This window comes from Orcinus orca, chromosome 13, assembly GCF_937001465.1.
Source record: "Orcinus orca chromosome 13, mOrcOrc1.1, whole genome shotgun sequence".
Taxonomy (NCBI): Eukaryota; Metazoa; Chordata; class Mammalia; order Artiodactyla; family Delphinidae; genus Orcinus; species Orcinus orca.
In genome coordinates, this window is record NC_064571.1 from 84305281 (window position 1) to 84325975 (window position 20695).

At 49.8% G+C, this 20695-nt stretch overlaps 1 protein-coding gene across 2 annotated transcripts in view; it reads right to left on the minus strand.

Annotated features, from left to right (window-relative positions):
- Nucleotides 1-20695, minus strand: part of HPCAL1 (hippocalcin like 1) — a 112939-nt gene that overhangs the window by 20388 nt on the left and 71856 nt on the right. Inside the window, exon 2 of one of the 2 annotated variants that reach the window (XM_004274889.4) lies at nt 11925-12011. The exons of the other annotated variant lie outside the window; for it this stretch is intronic. The gene's annotated coding sequence lies outside the window, so the exon portion shown is untranslated. The remainder of the gene's footprint in view (nt 1-11924; nt 12012-20695) is intronic. 2 annotated transcript variants of the gene reach the window in all.

Below are 20695 nucleotides of genomic sequence, written 5' to 3' on the forward strand. Positions count from 1 at the left end.
CCCCAAATGAATGAGGTTTGGTCACATTCTATGATGTCTTGGGTAGAAACAGAAGAAATGTCATTATAAACATTAGACTTGAGGTGTTTTCAAGAACCACGTGGCCCCCCTGGGCCGGTTGTTTTGTGCCGGTTGACACAGGGCTCCGACCTCAGGGCAAGGTCCACTCTGCGAGGTGCTGCCCACAGCAGAGCCCCTGGAGGGATGACTTCCGCCGAACGCTGCCTGGCTTCACTCAAGTGCGCTTCAGCACACCAATCCCCATTTTTTGTGTGTGTTTTTTGAAACTTGGAAGAAAACTTCCAGTGAATCATCTCATCTGCTATTTGATTCATGTTTAATGTCTTTGGAGAGAAATAAAAACAGTCAGTCATTCTTCCTAAAAGTGGCATCAGCCTGGCCAGGACACACACATGTTGAGGTACCAGCTGCCCCTTGGTGGGCGCAGGGCTACGGTCTTGAGCTGTCATCAGAGACTGTATTTATAATCAGAGTGAAGACAGCTCACGAATGTTGCCCTTTGCCATTTTTATTCTTTAAATCACGGCACCAGAAGCCAGAGATTCTGCAGGGAGAGCTGGGGCCAAAGCACAAACTCACACAGAAAGTGTCGATCAACACAGATTAACTGAGCACCTACTGAGTGGGAACCACTGGGATACACAAAAGTACAAGGTGCCCCCAAAGCTCCTCCAGTCTAGCTGGGAAGGAAGGAAGACATGGAAGGCGTGAATTCCTCCTTCCTTTTCTACTCCGAGTTAGTTCCTACTCTAGCCTAACTCTGAGACAGCACGGTGCTGGAGGTGTGTGGGGAGGGAGGGAGGCAGCGGAAGGGGTGCAGAAGGGGGAGGGAAGGAAGGTGGCATTCCAGCCCAGGGCCCAAGGGTCCTTCCTTGACCCTTTTCCCCAAAGACATAGAGCTGAGTTCCAGTTACTCAGGGCGCGGCTAGGAATAGTCCACAGCCAATTAGCACAGCACCTCACACACACACACACACACACACACACACACACACACACACACACACACACACGATGGACGTGTAATTGGTGAGAGGAAGCAAGGAAGAAGAAGAAAAGGCCGGCGACGGGGGTGCCCCTGGCAGCAGCCCCAGCTCCTCCGCGGGCCCAGCAGTTCAGCGCATCTGTAGCCGTGGAGCGCTGTCCAGCGTGCCCGAGAGCCCGCCTTCCTGGCCCTCCAGGTATCGGAATTGTCCATCAGAGGCCGTCTGACCCAGATGTTCTGCGACATCAGTGGAAGAGCCAGTTTCCTGGAGACCCTCTGAGGTCCTAGGAACAGCCACCAGAGCTACCATTTGGTAAGCATGCCCCAGGGGTATTTCTAATCTAAAAATGTGCACCTGGGGTCTGACAAACCCAAGAAAATATGAGGGGTCCACAGGAGAGAAAATGTGAAATCTGGGCTGTCTCAGAAATCACGGCCACGGGCCTGGGGCCGTGCCGGGTGCCTTGGGAGGCGAAGCCAGAGGAAGCAGCGTGGGCTCGACGGGAGAGGTGGGCGACAGAGGGGGAAGAGCCGAGTGGGCTCAGACCTGGCTCAGGGGCCCTGCCAGCGGCCAGCAGGCAGCGAGACCTCGGGGACATTGCTTGATCCTTCGTCTGTTCATTATGAAGCCTCCCTCTCTGTCCTGCCCCTTGGGCGCTGAGCAAAGACTGACCGGCAGGTGCCCTTCCTTTTACCCTGCCTTTCTTCTCATGCAGAAACCTACCCAGAGCAGAAGCTCAGGGATGCCGCAGACAGCGATTCCCTTGCCTGGGGCTGGCCGTCCTGCAGACAGACCAGGACAACAGCCCCCACCCTCCATGGTGCGCAGTGGATGAAAACGCTGAGCCGAGTGGTACGTACCACGCGTGTGCGTGTGTGTGCGCACGTGTGAGCACACGTTTGCCCACGACGCTCGTCGTGCAGGACCTGCCCCTGCGGTTGAGGGTTGAAGGAGACGCCCATAGGAAGTGATATTACCAAGTCATTGCTAGTTACTCTAAAAATAACCCTCAACGTACAAGCTAGGAAGGATTTCCCTTTCCCGGTGCCCCGCCTCAAAACCACAGCAGTTTCCATTCTGCCGGCCACTTCCGGACGGGCAGGTGGACAGCACCCAGGGGAGAGGTTAGCCCAGGGCCATGTTTCTCCTGGCCACTGCAGAACCCCTGGTCTCCATGTCCCTGTTCATCTACCATCTTACACAGCCATGGTTAAATCTCTAGGAGCAACAATTATCTTTGAACTGTGTGCAGAGGTCCACCATGCAGTGCGATTTCGGCTGCACTGAGATGCTTCTCCTTGTTGGATTATGGTTGCGAGTGTCCCACTCCTCAGGCATGACCTACACCCTCCCACCTGTCCGGCTCATCTCCTAGCGCCCCACTTGTTCATCCCCTCCAGTGACACTGATCTCCTTGCCGCTCCTGAACACCTCAGACATGCTACTGCCACAGGCCCTTTGCACTGGTTCTTCCTCTGATATCCAATTGCTGCCTCACCTCCATCAGGTCTTGGCTCAGGGCACTTCTCAGTGAAGCCTTCTGTAAGTCCTCTGTCCAAAACTGAAGCCCCGACAAACATTCTTATCCCCTTGCCTACTTTATTTTTTCTCTTTATTTTACTGAATTGTCTCTCTCCCCCCAACTAGAATACAGAGTCCCTGGGGCCAGGTTTTATTCTAGTTGGTTCTCCATGGGAAGTCCAGAGCCTGGAAGCTCTAGTGTGTGTGATCGGTACATGTTTGTCGAGGGAATGAATGCATGATTGCTGGGGGTGGAGGCTGGGACCCGCAGCCATAGCACGCAGGTGCCTCTTCTCCAGTGTCTGGAGCGGGTGGGCCGAGATGGAGGATGCAGGGGACACACTGGCTTGTCCATCACCAAAGGCAGAGGGAAGAGAGAACGGGTCCTCCCATTTCCCATCACTGACCCAGCACATCCTGACCAAGGATGTTCCTGTGCCAGAGGTGCCATCTGCCCCCCAGAGCTTCTGATCTCTTGGTGGTAGGGGTGGAGGGGTTACTGAATATTTGCCGTGTGTGCACTGAAATACCCGGGGTCCCGGGATGGGAAGAGACACCACAGACCAGCTCCTCTGCCCACTTTGGACCCCTGCGTCTGCTTCAGCTCCTGACGCCTCGCTACTGGCCTCAGCAGGACTCAACCTGGCCAGGCACCACCCTCACCCCGTGCACCGGTGCCCACCCGCCAGCCTCCAGCTGGGCATCTGTATGCAGGTGATGTCCAGGCAAGGAGACCCAGACCCAGCTCCAACAGGGCCGGTGAAAGGAGACTGGACTAATAAAAGCAGCACCTTCGTCTGTTTTCTTTGGGGAGAAAAGCCCAGAGACCCACTCACTAATCTGTCTCCTGAGGCAGGGGCCCCGCCTGGGTCTCCTGTTCCACCCCAGTGAATGCCTTCACTGGGTGAACAGGGAAGATGAGAGAAGGAAGGATGGGGCAGTGGGAGTAACACCCCTCCGTCAGGAAGTCCACACCCCAGTGTCCAAACAAGAGAGGCAGGAAAGCCCCACCCACGGGATGCCGGGAGGAGAGAGTGCTCGGCTGGTGCCGCGGCATCTGTGCCGGCGTGAAACCAGCTGCACCCGGGGTGTGCGGGGGCCTGTGGGTCTGAGCTGCCAGCTCACATCTGGTGGGAGCCCCCAGATGGAACCGGCAACCTGGCATCTGCCCTCAGACACACCGGTCGTCATGCCGGGCACCCAGCGACCTCGGAAATTAAGGTGCTGACACTTCAGCAGAGCCCACATCCCTGGCCTCCGTGGGCGCTCACAGCACTGGGGGCGGGCAGGGCAGGGCTGAGGACTTAGAGCAGTCACTGTAGTAACTACTGGGCACCTGGGTGGGAAGGCGGAGGAGCTAAGGGGCCCCCGAGCCTCCTTCTCACCCCAGCGGCACCGGCCCCAGCACCGCACCGGACACTATTCTTAGCTCTAATCTCGTAACCACCCCAGGGAGGGAGGTGTGATTAACCAGCTTATGGGTGAGACTGGGGGGAGGCTAAGTGGCCTAGAGGGATCCGAGTGCACAGATCCAAGTCAAAGGCCTTTGTCCCACCCACCGACTGGTTCCTTCCTTCGGGACAGGACTGAACACTCAGCTCGAGAAGAGCAACACAGCAGAGCGGCTGGCTTCTCAGCGCCGCAGCCAGCTGGCTCAGTGCAGCCCGCAGGGCAATAGGGATCACAAGGGAGCAGTACAGAGTGCCTCTGGGCACAGGTGACAGGCACCGGCTCTGCCCAGGGTCAGGAAGGCCTGGGAAGGGATGGGATGTGTGAAACGGATACAAGGGGAAAGGTGGTGCAGGCATAGGGCAAGGCCGAGCAAAGGCCCGGGGGCTGGATGCCACCTTCAGACGGTGCAGGCGCCCTGCGTTCACAGAGCCTCCCTCACACCCAAAGCTTGACGTGAGGCCGGGAGGGTAGCGGATTCAAACAGATGAAGGGCTCACAGGTCATGCTAATTACCTTGCACTTTGCCCCTTGTCTGACAGGAGAGCAGGCGGGGTTCAGCGCTCCAGGTTTGGGGTTCAGACCCAGTTAGGGCCTCGCCATGCAGGAGCACAGGAGGCTGGGGAGCCTCTGGGCGAGGAAGAGATTCCTATGATCAGTCTGGGGAGACAGGAAGGGCAGCAAAGCGGGGGGCTGGAGAGAGACGACTGGGAAGAGGGAGGTGGGTGGGAAAAGGGGGCATCTGAACCCAAGCTGTCAGAGGTAACGATGCGGCTGAGGTCCCGCTGTGGCCATGGGAGGGGCTGCGTAGACAGGGCGAGCAGGGAGGGTAGGCTCAGCGCTGGGACCCCGTGCCTCTGGGAGGATGGGGTCTGCATAGCGGATGACAGGAGATGTGGGGGGAGAGGGAAGAGCTCAGCGGCAAGAGCCTCAGCGACCGGGGCCGCTTCTTAGCTAGAGGAGGGAGGACTCTATACCCATTTCCCACTTTGTCATCGGGGTGACAGCTGGAGCCAGCTGCAGGGTGCTGCGTCCTTGCACACCATGGTTTGGGGGCGGAGCAAAGTAAATTCACCTGGGAGAGGGGCACCAAGCGTCCTGTGGGGCGTGGGCTGGGAGCACCGAGGGCCCCGACCACACTCACCCCTGCCCTGCTCAAGAGTGTCCTCTTCAAAGTGTGCCCCTTGCCCTCAGGGAGGCGCGGGAGAGGAGTGGAGGGCGATCGCGCCACCCACTCAGGCACTGGGAGGCTGCTGAGCTCCCAGGGCGATCCCCCGCCCTCCAAACCCCCCTCCAGGCCACATGGGCCCTCGGGGGCACAGGAGGGAGGCCGGGGAGATCAGGAGAGGCAGGCGGGAGGGGCCCTCCAGGACCCCAGACCGGAGGAGCAGGAGAGGAGAGGAGGGAGTTTGCCCCGCCCACTCGAGCCCAGGAAGCCTGCTGAGCCCCCAGGTGAGGTCCTCTGCCCTCTGAGACTGGGGTTGGGGGCTCGCCTGGGCCCCTTCTGTTCCTTGAGCCTAAGCCCCACCCCGCACAGCCCCCAGGGCCTTTTCCAGCCCTGGGGGTCCTAAGCATTGGCCCCGCCCACCCCCCAAACCTCACCCTTGCTTAGGCCCCGCCCTCCACAGCCAAGGCCTTTCCACCCCCCCCTTTTTTTTCCTTTCCCCCCTCCTCTATTTTACTACTGTGGTACTGATGTACCTTCTGGTTGTTGATTCATCTATATTTTTATTTTTACATTCTTTCTAACATATCTGTTAGTTTCCTAGTCTAATTTTATTTTTTACTTTGTTATTTCTCTCTTTTTTTTTTTTTTTTTTTGCCACCCCACGCAGCTTGCAGGATCTTGATTCGCAAGCCCAGGGTTGGGGGGAAGCTCCTGACGTGGGAGCTCCAAGTCCAAACCACTGGACTAACAGAGAACTTCAGACCCCAGGCAATATTCATTGGACTGAGCTCTCACAGAGTTCCTCATCTCAGCACCAAGACCCAGCTCTACCCAACAGCCTACAAACTCCAGTGTTGGAAGCCTCAGGTCAAACAACCAGTAAAACAGGAACACAATCCTACTCATAAAAAGAAAAAAAAATGAGACAGCAAAAGAAATATGTCACAGATGAAGGAGCAAGGTAAAAACCTACAAGACCAAATAAATGAAGAGGAAATAGGCAATCTACCTGAAAAAGAATTCAGAGTAATGACAGTAAAGATGATCCAGAATCTCGGAAACAGAATGGAAGCACAGATTGATAAACTACAAGAATGTTTAACAAAGATCTAGAATAAATAAAGAACAAACAAACGGACATGAACAACACAATAACTGAAATGAAAAATACACTAGAAGGAATCAATAACAGAATAACTGAGGCAGAAGAAGGAATAAGTGAGCTGGAAGACAAAATGGTGGAAATAACTGCTGAGGAGCAGAATAAAGAAAAAAGAATGAAAATAATTGAAGACAATCTCAGAGACCTCTGGGACAACACAAAACACACCAACATTCGAATTATAGGGGTCCCAGAGGAAGAAGAGAAAAAGAAAAGGTCTGAGAAAATATTTGAAGAGATTATAGTGGAAAAATTCCCTAACATGGGAAAGGAAATAGTCACCCAAGTCCAGGAAGAACAGAGAGTTCCATACAGGATAAACCCTAGGAAAAACACACCAAGACACATATTAATCAAACTAACAAAAATTAAATTCAAAGAAAAAATATTAAAGCGGCAAGGGAAAAACAAAAAATAACATACAAAGGAATCCCTATACGGTTATCAGCTGATTTTTCAGTGGAAACTCTGCAGGCCAGAAGGGAGTGGCAGGATATACTTAAAGTGATGAAAGAGAAGAACCTACAGCCAAGATTACTCTACCCAGCAAGGATCTCATTCAGATTCAACGGAGAAATCAAAAGCTTTTCAGATAAAAGCTAAGAGAATTCAACACCACCAAACCAGCTTTACAACAAATGCTAAAGAAACTTCTCTAAGTGGGAAACACAACAGAAGAAAAATACCCACAGAAACAAACCCAAAGCAATTAAGAAAATGGTAATAGGAACATACATATTGATAATAACCTTGAATGTAAATGGATTAAATGTCCCAACCAAAAGACACAGACTGTCTGAATGGATACAAAAACAAGACCCATATATATGCTGTCTACAAGAGACACACTTCAGACCTAGGGACACATACAGCCTGAAAGTGAGGGGATGGAAAAAGATATTCCATGCAAATTGAAATCAAAAGAAAGCTAGAGTAGCAATACTTGTATCAGATAAAATAGACTTTAAAATAGACTGTTACAAGAGATAAGGAGGGACACTACTAATGATCAAAGGATCAATCCAAGAAGAAGATATAACAATTATAAATGTTTATGCACCCAACATAGGAGCACCCCAATACATAAGGCAAATGTTAACAACCATGAAAGGAGAAATCGACACTGCACTTACACCAACAGACAGATCATCCAAACAGAAAATAAATAAGGAAACCCAAGCTTTAAATGACACAATAGACCAGATGGATCTAACTGATATTTATAGAACATTCCACCCCAAAGTGGCAGAATATACTTTCTTCTCAAGTGCACATGGAACATTCTCCAGGACAGATCACATCTTGGGTCACAAATCAAGCCTCTGAAAATTTAAGAAAACTGAAATCATATCAAACATCTTTTCTGACCACAACGCTATGAGATTGGAAATCAGTTACAGGAAAAAAACTAAAAAACACAAATACATGGAGGCTAAACAGTGCGCTACTAAATAACCAAGAGATCAGTGAAGAAATCAAAGAAGAAATAAAAAAATACATAGAAACAAATGACAACGAAATCACGACAACCCAAAACCTACGGGACACAGCAAAAGCAGTTCTAAGAGGGAAGTTTACAGCAATTCAACCTCACCTCAAGAAACAAGAAAAATCTCAAATAAACAATCTAACCCTACACTGAAAACAACCAGAGAAAGAAGAACAGAGAAAACCCGAAGTCAGTAGAAGGAAAGAAATCATAAAGATCAGAGCAGAAATAAATGAAATAGAAATGAAGAAAACAATAGCAAAGATCAATAAAACTGAAAGATGGTTCTTTGAGAAGATAAACAAAACTGATAAATCCTTAGCCAGACTCATCAAGAAAAAAAGGGAGAGGATGCAAATCAATAAAATTAGAAATGAAAAAGGAGAAATCACAACTGACACTGTAGGAATACAAAGGATTATAAGAGACTACTACAAACAACTATATGCCAATAAAATGGACAACCATGAAGAAGTGGACAAATTCTTGGAAAGGTACAATATTCCAAGACTGAACCAGGAAGAATTAGAAAATATAAACAGACCTATCACAAGTAATGAAATTGAAACCATAATTAAAAATCTTCCAACGAACAAAAGTCCAGGACCAGATGGCTTCACAGGTGAATTCTATCAATCATTTAGAGAAGAGCTAACACCTATCCTTCTCAAACGCTTCCAAAAAATTGCAGAGGGAGAAACACTCCCGTATTCATTCTACGAAGCCACCATCACCCTGATACCAAAACCAGAAAAAGATATCACAAAAAAGGAAAATTATGGACCAGTATCACTGATGAACATAGATGCAAAAATCCTGAACAGAATCAAACAGCACATTAAAAGGATCATACACTATGATCAAGTGGGATTTACCCCAGGGATGCAAAGATTCTTCAATATACGCAAACCAATCAATGTGATACACCACATTAACAAATTATGCAAAGATTCTTCAATATATGCAAATCAATCAATGTGATATACCACATTAACAAATTAAGGAATAAAAACCATGTGATCATCTCAATAGATGCAGAAAAAGCTTTTGACAAAATTCAACACCCATTTATCATAAAAACTCTCAAGAAAATGGGCATAGAGGGAACCTATCTCAACATAATAAAGGCTATATATGACAAACCCACAGCAAGCATCATACTCAATGGTGAAAAACTGAAAGCATTTCCACTAGGATCAGAAACAAGACAAGGATGTCCACTCTCACCACTCTTATTCAACATAGTTTTGGAAGTCCTAGCCATGGCAATCAGAGAAGAAAAAGAAATAAAAGGAATATAAATTGGAAAAGAAGTAAAACTGTCACTATTTGCCGACAACATGATACTATACATAGAAAATCCTAAAGATGCCACCAGAAAACTACTAGAGCTAATCAATGAATCTGGTAAAGTTGCAGGATACAAAATTAATGCACAGAAATCTCTGGCATTCCTATACGCTAATAATGAAAAATCAGAAAGAGAAATTGAGGAAACACTCCCATTTACCACTGCAACAAAAAGAATAAAATACCTAGGAATAAACCTGCCTGAGGAGCCGAAAGACTTGTACTCCGATAACTATAAGACACTGATGAAAGGAATCAAAGATGACATAAACAAATGGAGAAATATATACCATGTTCTTGAATTGGAAGAATCAATATTGTGAAAATGACTATACTACCCAAAGCAATCTACAGATTCAATGCAATCCCTATCAAACTACCAATGGCATTCTTCACAGAATTAGAACAAAAAATCTTACAATTCGTATGGAAACACAAAAGACCCCAAATAGCCAAAGCAATTTTGAGAAAGAAAAACGGAGCTGGAGGAATCAGGCTCCCCGACTTCAAACTATACCACAAAGCTTCAGTAATCAAGACAGTATGGCACTGGCACAAAAACAGAAGTATAGATCAGTGGTACAGGATATAATGATAAACCCACGCACATATGGTCACCTAATTTACGACAAAGGATGTAAGAACGTACAATGGAGAAAAGACAGCCTCATCAATAAGTGGTGCTGGGAAAACTGGACAGATACATGTAATAGAATGAAATTAGAACACTACCTAACACCATACACAAAAATAAACTCCAAATGGATTAAAGACTTAAATGTAAAACCAGACACTATAAAACCTTTAGAAGAAAACATAGGAAAAACACCCTTTGACATAAACCACAGCAAGATCTTTTTTGACCCCCCTCCTAGAGTAACAGAAATAAAAACAAAAATAACCAAATGGGACTTAATTAAACTTAAAAGCTTCTGCAGCAAAGGAAACCATAAACAAGACAAAAAGACAACCCTCAGAATGGGAGAAAATATTTCAAATGAATCAACAGACAAAGGATTAATCTCCAAAATATACAAATAGCTCATGGAGCTCAATATCAAAAAAACAAACAATCCATTTAAAAAATGGGTGGAAGACCTAAATAGACATTTCACCAAGGAAGACATACAGATGGCCAAGAGGCACATGAAAAGATGCTCAACATCACTAATTATTAGAGAAATGCAAATCAAAACTATAATGAGGTATCACCTCACGCTGGTCAGAATGGCCATTATCAAACAAACTAGAAACAATAAATGCTGGAAAGGGTGTGGTGAAAAGGGAACCCTCTTGCACTGTTGGTAGGAATGTAAATTGATACAACCACTATGGAAAACAGTATGGAGGTTCCTTAAAAAACTAAAAATAGAACTACCATATGACCCAGCAATCCCACTGCTGGGCACACTGAGAAAACCATAATTCAAAAAGAGACATGCACCACAATGTTCATCGCAGCTCTATTTACAATAGCCAGGACATGGAACCAACCTAGATGTTCATCAACAGATGAATGGATGAAGAAGATGTGACACATATATACAATGGAATATTACTCAGCCATAAAAAGAAACAAAATTGAGTTATTTGTAGTGAGGTGGATGGACCTAGAGTGAAGTAAGTGAGAAAGAAAAACAAATACCGTACGCTAACACATATATATGGAATCTTAAAAAAAAAATGTTACTGATGAACCTAGTTGCAGGGCAGAAATAAAGAGGTAGACATAGAGAACGGACTTGGTGACATGGGGTGGGAGGGCAAAGCTGAGGCGAAGTGAGAGTAGCATTGACATATACACACTGCCGAATGTAAAATAGTTGGCTGGTGGGAAGCAGCAGCATAGCACAGGGAGATCAGCTTGGTGCTTTGCGATGACCCAAAGGGGTGGGACAGGGAGGGTGGAAGGGAGGCTCTAGAGGGAGGGGATACGGGGACATGTGTGGGCATATGGCTGATTTGCTTTGTTGTGCAACAGAAACTAACACGGTATTGTGAAGCAATTATACTCCAGTAAAGATCTATTAAAAATAAATCAATAGGGCTTCCCTGGTGGCGCAGTGGTTGAGAGTCCGCCTGCCGATGCAGGGGACACGGGTTCGTGCCCCGGTCCGGGAAGATCCCACATGCCACGGAGCAGCTGGGCCCGTGAGCCATGGCCGCTGAGCCTGCGCATCCGGAGCCTGTGCTCCGCAACGGGAGAGGCCACAGCAGTGAGAGGCCCGCATACCACAAAAAAAAATAAAATAAATAAATTTAAAAAATAGTTTAAAGAAAAAGTCTGCCCCTTATATTCCTTTTTTTTTTTTTTTTTTTGACCTTGCTGCATGGCTTGCAGGATCTTAGTTCCCTGACCAGGGATCAAACCCGGGCCCTCAGCAGTGAAAGTGCCGAGTCCTAACCACTGGACCGCCAGGGAATTCCCTGCCTCTTATATTCTGATTCGCTAATTCTCCTCAATGGACGCATCCCACAACCAAAGCACCCAGGCCAAATGACTTACCCACAAAAACCCGGCCAATTTAGGACAAGAAACCTAGATTACTGTAGGACCTGGGTGGTTCTTTTTGTCTCCAGGCCTCAGTTTCCTGACCCATCTCATGGGAGTGCTGGGCAGGCTGTCCCCCCAAAGCCCGGTCTTCCCTGTTCGTTCCGCTGAGCTGGGTCAAGTCCATGCACACCGGCACGTGGTCAGGACCCCATAGAGTGGTAGAGGCCCCTCAGCTCTCCATCCTCACCTGCCCCCAGGCCCGTCTGGTCTCCAGGAACACTTACCCAAGGCCAAGTGGAGGCGGAGAGGGAGCAGGGATCAGAACCTCGGAGGCCGGTTCCACGTCCTGGCCTGGGCTGCTAGACCATGCCCTGCAAGAGAGGACAGACCAGTCATGTGGGGTGGGGACACCCCGGCTCAGAGCAACTGACTTTCTCCCCGGTCGGTTCCGTGCAATCTACGCACATTTCCCCGTTATCTTCTCGTAATACTAGGTTCTCTCCCTCCACAGCAATGATCATGGTTTATATGCACTCACTGGAGCGGTCCTGAGGACAGGAACAGAGTAGCTCACCCACCCGGAAAGCCCAGGCCCCCACAGTGTGAGGGCCCCCGGGGCTCCCCTTGCTGCTGCAGACTGAGGGGCTGCAGCTCCCCCGAACTGACTGTGAGCTCCACAAGGGCAGGGAGGCGGCGTCTTTGTTTCTGTGCAGCAGGCTCCTGGCCCAGAGCCTGTATGCAGCAGGTGCTCAATAAATAATCCGTGTTTGACAAACGAGTGCCCCAAAATGCATCACATGGACATTACTGCAGGCAGAGTGCACTTTGCTCAGAGTTGAAATTCGACCCTGCTTCACCAATACAGAGCTTCATATGCCAGTTACATTATTTAAACTCACTGCTAGGATTCCAGACATGGAGCAGAAAAGGCACACATCTTTCCACCAGAAATTCTCACTGGAGGTCACTTACAGATTTTATACATATACATACACACACATATATATCTATATGTAACATTTTTAATAGACTTTATTTTTTAGAGCAGTTTTATGTTCACGGCAAAACAGAGCAGAAAGCACAGAGATCCCACAGACCCCCTGTCCCCCAGACACAACTTTCCCCACGTTCAGCATCCCCTCCACACACCGGGGTGTACGTGTTACGATCGGTGGACCTACAATGGTACATATTATCACCCCAAATCCATAGTTCACACGAGAGTTCATTCTTGGTGTTTTACATTCTGTGGGTTTGGACAAATGTTTAATGTCCTGTATCCACCATTATAGTATCATACAGAGCAGTTTCACTGCCCTAAAATTCCTCTATGCTCGCCTCGTCTCATATTTTGAAAAGGCGCTTTCACGTCAATGATCTCAGCGAATTCATCTCACGACTCTGTGATCTCTGCTTTGACACTCAGGGAAATCAAGGTCCGGACAGGGTCAAGGGCCCTCCACAAGGTCACCCTTGTGAAAACCAGTAACAAGAGTCGGTGGCAGAATGTGCTAGAAGCACTGTGTCTGGTGGTCATTTTATCATCCCACCCTCCTAACAGCCCTGGCGGGGAAGGTCCATTCTAACCCCCGGTTTACAGAGGAGCAAACAGACTTGGGGACACTGGCCAAGGTCACACGCGGCTAAGTGGGACGCTCAAAATGCACATCCCTAAACCCACTTCTGCTCTTTCCAGATGCACTTGTTAGTTACAGGGGCTTATGGGAGGCATGAGAATGCAGGGGGAAGGCACCGCCTCGGGTTAGGGGGGCTTTTGCTTTCCCGGAGCTGGAGCAGGTGGGTCCCAGGGCTGCAGTCCTCCTAGGGGGACCCCGCCCTCCAGCCATACTGCACAATTAATACCTAGGGGCCTCGCCTGGCTGCAGGTCAGTCTGACATCCGGCCACAGAGGCCCCACCATTCCCAGCCTCGTGGGGGCAGCCCTGCAGGAACATCGAGCTCAGGGATCAGCTCAGGGATGGATGAAAGCATCCCTAGTCCACATGGACACCGTCCTGTCTCACCAGACACACCCCAGCTCTCACGGGGCAAGCTCTGTGCAGTGGGGAGAGCAGAGAGGTGCGCCTGTACAGAGCGGCCCTGTGATCTCTGCCATCCTTAGTTTCCCCATCTGTGACAAGGCAGAGGGGCTGGATCCCTGGGAGGCTGGGCCAGCTCTGACACCGGGCTTCCTAGCAGGAGGGGCCATCATTCCAGAGGCTTCTGGCTCCCAGGCTGCTTGGGAACACTCCATTAACTCAAATTGCAAATTTCCTCCTGGCTCTATCGCTGAGCCACAGGGGCTCCCCCGGCCACCAGCTTTCCTGTGACAGATAAAGATTACAGTCATTGCTCGAGATGGAATCGAGGAGCAGAAGTCATTATGCAGAAATAATTATGTTGAGTTATGTCTGGTTGCTCCTGATTTCTGCCTCACAATTGTCTTACAAATGGTCCTGCCTCTTCCTCTCCGGGACAGCAAACTGCGGAGGCCTGGGTGATTCAGACAGACCTCCTGGGCCCAATTGTACTGCTCCAAACTCCTCCTGCTGGGTGGGGCATCAGCATCGTGGGGCAAGGTTCCCTGTGACACCCTTTCCTTTCTCTGGGCACTTGGGACAGAGGAGAGGTAGAAGACAAAAGCCCTGGGGAGGGGGCACACTCACTGACTCACCCACATGCCCCACTGCATTGAACCCTCCTAGGAGGCCCTCTTCACCCATCACTTCCTCCTGGGGCCCTGCCTGACCTCTCAGCCCTTTGTTCACGTTAGGCCTAAGGCACCTCCCTCTCTTAGGTCTGGGGTCTCTGAGGAGTGACTCAGGCAGTGACTAGGATTGATTCATTCTTGTACTCCCAGCTCCTAGCACAGAGCAAGGCCTCGGGAGAACAGAGAGGGCTGTGTGGCTGGACTGCTTGGGCTCAAATCCTAGCTCTCCTATTCCCTAGCTGTGTGACCCTGGCCCATTATTTAACTTCTCTCTGCCTCAGTTTTCCAGGCTGTAAAATGGAGACGATGATAATCCGACCTAGTTCTCAAGCTCTTATAAAGATTAAATGAGCTAATGTACACACACACAAAAGACTTGCTCATAGGAAGAACGCACTACATGTCAACACTGACTAAAAGAGCAGAGAGGGGGCTTCCCTGGTGGCGCAGTGGTTGAGAGTCCGCCTGCCGATGCAGGGGACACGGGTTCATGCCCCGGTCCGGGAGGATCCCACATGCCGCGGAGCGGCTGGGCCCGTGAGCCATGGCCGCTGGGCCTGCACGTCTGGAGCCTGTGCTCCACAGTGGGAGAGGCCACAGCAGTGAGAGGCCCGCGTACCACAAAAAAAAAAAAAAAAAGAGCAGAGAGGTCTCGAAAACATTCTTGTAAGACTCTAAGCCAACTAGAAAGACACAAATTATCAAAACTGACTCAAGAAGAAATATGTCTGAAATACCTATAACAAGGCAAGAGATTGAATTAATAATCAAAAAATTACTCACAAAGAAAAGCCCAGATGGTCTCACTGCTGAGTTCTGTACACACTTAAAGAATTAATAACAATTCTTCAAACTCTTCCAAAAAATAGAAGAGGAGGGAACACTTCCCAACTGGTTCTATGAGGGAGTACTACCCTGATACCAAAACCAGATAAAGTCTTCACAAGCGAAGAAAGCTATAGACCAATGTCCTAATGGGCGTGGATGAAAAGAAAAACAAACCAACCCTCAACAAAATACTAGCAGACCAAATCCAGCAACATAAAGGATAAAAAGAATTATACATCACACCAAGTGGGATTTATCTCAGGAATGCAAGGTTGGTTTACCATCTGAAAATCAATTAATGTAGTATATCATACAATAAAATAAAAAGCAAAATCACACGCTCGTCTCAATTGATGCAGAAAAAGCATTTGACAAATCCAACATCCCTTCATGATAAAAACACTGAAACTGGCATAGAAGGAAACTTCTTCGGTCTGACAAAGGGTAGTTGTGAAAAACTCACAGCCAACATCATACTTAATGGTGAAAAGACCAGATGCTTTTTCCCTAAGATCAGGAATGAGACAAGGATGCCCACTCTTGCCACTTCTATTCAACAGTATACGAGAGGTTCTAACCAGGACAACTAGGCAAGAAAAAGAATACAAGCCATCTGAATTGGAAAGAAGAAGTGAAATTATTTCTATTTGCAGATGACATGATCTTATATATAGAAAATCCTAAGGAATCCACACACACACACACAAAAACCACCTAAATAGAATTAATAACATAAGTTAAGCAAGGTTGCTGGATACAAGATCAACATGCAAAAATTGTATTTCTGTACACTTGTGATGAAAAATCCGAACACGAAATTAAGAAAACAATTCCATTAGCAATAGCGTCACATATAGTTGTAAATGTACTAAAAACCATTGCGCTGTATACTTTCTAAGCGTGAATTGTATGCAACGTGGATTCTACCTCAATAAAGCTGTTTTTAAGAAAACAGAATCAGTGCTCTTGTACTTCTCTACCTCAGAGGACAGAATGGCAAAGGCGCAGGGAGACAAACCACAGGGCTTCCCAGTGCTACAGCCCGGGGACCCAACGGGGCTCAGAGCGCGTCAATGTGGCCGACCTTGAGAACCTGGCAGACTCAAGTCCAGGCTGAGCTGCAAAACTGCCTTGAAACACCCGCCTCTCACCACAGCAGGCACTCCAGAAACATGCTGAGTGCCTGCAATGTGTATTAGGTGCAGGGACACTGGCCCAACTTTTGAGGAGCCCACAGTCCAGTGGGGTACCCGCAGGCCTGTGCCAGATGTCAGGGGTGGGCAGCCAAACACAAGCTCTAAGGATGGCTCTGAATTCAAGGGGGTGATCTGGTCACTGGCGGGGCAGGGAGGGCGGAGTCCCTCAGGATACACCCTCGGTCCAGGCTGAAAGAGCTCAGTTCCCGAAACCACACGTGCTGCCCCGCAGGGCGCTCACTGAATCGCCACCTAAGAAGCAGCAGTTCTAGGGCCATTTCTGGGGCCAGTTCCTCCTCTAGTTGCCCAGGCCTGGAGGGCTCAGTGCCCATCGCCCTTGCTGGCCAGCCCTTGGGAAAGGCAGCTACACGAGCTTCTTCCTGCCAGGGCTCGACGCCTCCTCTCGCCCAGACACAGGCCTCCTGGGCTGCCCCTGATCTGCCCGCTCATACCAGGGTGGATGTGTGCTCAAGAGATGACAAATTATTTTAATATATCCTGAAGTCCAACTTAATGCAGCAGCAAAGTCCCGGTGGGAGAAAAATATAGTGGGTCTGGAGTCAAAGACGGATGGATTTTGGATTATGACTATTTCTGAGGTGACTGTGGTTTTAGGATGACTAATCCCCCCACGGTCCCCCGGTAATCAGGGCAGTGGCTCGCAGAATACTTTCACACAGACGTTTGGCACAAGACAGAGGCATTTTCTTCTACTGCTTAATTCAAGAACTGAGTTAGAGGGGCTGCATATCCTGCAGATGTCCCTGAGGGCGGGAAAGACCACAGAACATACCATGGAAGCCAAGACGTGCTGGTGAGACCACACAGGATGCAAGCTTCACAAAGGGGAGCAGGACTGGAAAGGACATCAACGCGATAGCGAGCTAAACCCTGAGCCCTGCGTGGCCATGACCAGTACCCAGCACTAGCCCTCCGGTCACCTGGGGCCCCGGCGGCTGGCCAGCTGCATTCCCAGCTTCCAGTGGGCACTCACAACGTCTTATTGTAGCTCCTGTGTCCACTCCCATTACTTGGGTATTTGAGCTCATGTCACTAAACAAAAGGAACCTACAATCTCCAACCATTTTGAAAAACTGTCATATTTACTAAAGATGACTACACACACTCCATGAACCAGAAATTCAACTTCTTGATGCATTCCCGACAGAAAGTGGGACCTATGTCCACCGAGAAGGCTCACAGCTGCACGACTTGTAAAAGTCCCTGGTGGAAACTGTCCCTGTGTCTATCCACCATCAACGAATAAGAAACTGTAATGCGTTGGTACAGCGGAGGACCACAGAGCAATCAAAACGCACCTCAGTGACACATGACACATAGATGAAGCTCTAAGCATGACGCTGAGTGAAACGGGAAGACACAGAAGAGGACATGCTGTGCGAGTCCATCTACAAAACGGACGCGTGGTGATTGGCATCAAGCTAGCGGCTGTTCCTGGTGGGGGGCAATGACCAGAAATGGTCATGAGGGGGCTTCTGGGTGCTGGTGACACCAATTTGTTCATTTTGTGAAAACTGACCAAGCTGTCCACTTAATGCACGCAAGTTAAATTTCAGTAAAAAGTTAAAGAAAGGAAGCGAGGCACCCGCTGTCATTCCTGCATCCATCCCAGCCCACCCGGCAGATCTGGGGGCTTCCCGGGAGGCCCACCCAGGCTGAGGACTGGTGGTAACTGTTCTCATAGCCCATGGACATCTCGCAAGACAGGTCCACTTATGAAATGGTGAGAAGAGAGAGCTCTGAAGTCGGGCAGGCTGGGTTCAGGCCCTGACCTCCTCCAGGGGCCCCAGTTTCCCCATATCTGTCCAGGGAAGCTGTTAGAGATGTGAGTTTTCACAAAGTGAGACCCCTGTGGACCCAGCGCCCAGCCTGCACTTCCTGAAATGTCAGCCACCCATTTACTGGACAGAAATTTACTGATGAACTACTGTATATGCCAGGCATCAGGGGTACTGAGTACTGACCAGCACCCCACTTCTCAAAGGGCTGGCTTTCCAGTAACAAGACACCAAAAGAGAAAGTAAATGCAGATCACAAACTGCTAGGAAAAAAATAAAATGAAGTGATTTGACAAAGATTACCAGGCGGCTAGGGGTCAGGGCAATACTCTAGCTTGGATGCTCAGGGAAATCCTGAGTCAGGGACACACATGAGGAGGAAGGAGGGACAGACTTAGGAAGACAGCTCAGAGCAGAGTGAACAGCAAGGGCAAAGGCCCTGTGCTTGGCATTGTCAAGGAGCAGCAAGAAGGTGAGTGTGGCCAAAGCCCGGCAAACAATGCCAGGGTGGGGGGTAAGAGATGGGGTCAGCAGTGAGCAGGGGCTCAGAGGACGGGGCAGGGAGTTCACACTTTTATTTTAAGCACAATTGTTGTAGAAGAGCTCTGGGAAACCAGAGAGTGCTACAAAAATATCAGGCATTGGGGAATGGGATTATAAGATTCCCTGGAACTGAGGGCAGCAAAAAGTGGGACCTTCTTGCGACCCTCCAGGCCTCCCCCAGTGGTGGGGGGTTGGGGGTAGGGGCAGGTTACTTCTAAAGGTCCTGCACTTCCTTGAGACGTAACATTCGAGTTTGTTCACTCTTGATCCTCCGTGGGCAGGAAAGAACATAAAATGGCTCATTGCCCACTAATGAATTCCTAGAGCCTCCGGAGGCCCAGCCACTGCTCCCACTCGACAGGCTCCTGATGCCAAAGACCAAGGGCCATAAAAACCCTGCCTGGCGTTCTTCTCAGGCGGCGTCTGAGGCACCTCCTGTTCCCGACAGAGGAGGAAAAAGCAAAGCTTTGCCAACAGAGAACAAAGAGGCAGCCACAGGGGAAACACCGGTAGGCCCGGGGAAGGGGGAGCAAGAAATCCAAGCCCGAGCCGGCAATTTCTATTTGGGGGCACATTCCGCCCACAGATACGCCCACCGTCAGCTGTCAGTCTCGGCCAGAGAACGAGCCTCACGCTTTTGCAGTTGAGGGGACCCTAGAGACCCCAGGCTGGTGCCGGGAAGTGGCCAGGCCTCCCCCACCCCCGGTGAGGCCACCTCACCTGCCGTGTACATGGACCTCCACCATGAATTCACCTGGGAGGAAAAGATTCCGCTGCAAAGAATAATAACAAAGAAAAACCACCCACGTTGTCCCACCCTTTCTCTCACTTTGCAGTTGAGCAGACAAACATCCCCGAGAGAAGGGTCTCACCCAGGATCACAGAGCCAGGCCCAAGCCCGACACGGTCCTGGAGGGGTGCAGGCGCTTTCAATCTGCTGCACAGAGATGCGAAGATTCAGGCCCCTTCCAGGTGCTCAGACTGCATGTCACCTGTCCCCGCTGGTCACTTGTCCCGTGAGCTGGGCCACAGGTCTCTCTCTTAAATGTTCTGAGAATTTTACGAGTAACGATGTTGGAGAAGAGAGGGGAAGGGTTTCGAACGAGCTGTCAACATTGCTCTTTTCCTTGAAAGCCCGTGGGCAGGAGAGGACAGGAATGATGCGCCCCATGAACGGCAGCAAGGGCCACACCCGGGACCCCAGCTGACTTCATGACAGCAGGGCGACACACTGGATTCAGTCTCACCCCCACTTCATGGATGAGAACACTGAGGCCCAGAAGTTCAGGGTCTCTCCTGGAGCCACAGGGCCAGAGAAAGGAAGAGACTGTGGGCTTCTGACTCCCACTCAGGTCACTCAGGGGAGGTGTCAGCACCCCCAAAGGGGCTACTTGATGTCCAACCAGTTCTTCCCCCTCAGAACAGCTGTCCCTTCGAGGAAGGAGGCTCTCTGCCGGCCCGGGACGTGCCCGGTCTGGTCCCAGGCTTGAGGTGGGAGCTAGCTCTGGCCAGCCGACCTGCTTCTCTGCCCTGTGTGCCTCTATCCACTGACCCGACGGCCCATGAGTCGGCCGACCGTCCAGACACAGAGGGCACACAGACCCAGAGCCCTGCCCTCTTGGGGCTTAAGTTCTGGTTACATATGGTTCATGCCACACATTATAAGTCCTGAGGGGGGAGGGGGAGGGGTTTGCAATTCTAAACAGGAGCCAAGGAAGGGGTCACCAGGTGACAGTGGCCATGCCTTGTGGACAGGCGCCCCGTGGCCTCTGTTCTCTGGCTGCAGGCCCAGGCGGGGTCCCTCACCATGGACGTCTGGAGTAAGTAATGACGAGGAAAGAGAGCACGGGGGCGCCCTTACCGCACCTGCCATCCCAAAGTCCCCTCCCTTCACAGCCAGTGTGGCCACAGCTGGGCAACAAAGGACAGGAAGGCCGCTTCTCGACAAGGTGTCCCTGGGCCCACCCTGGATGCCCCGG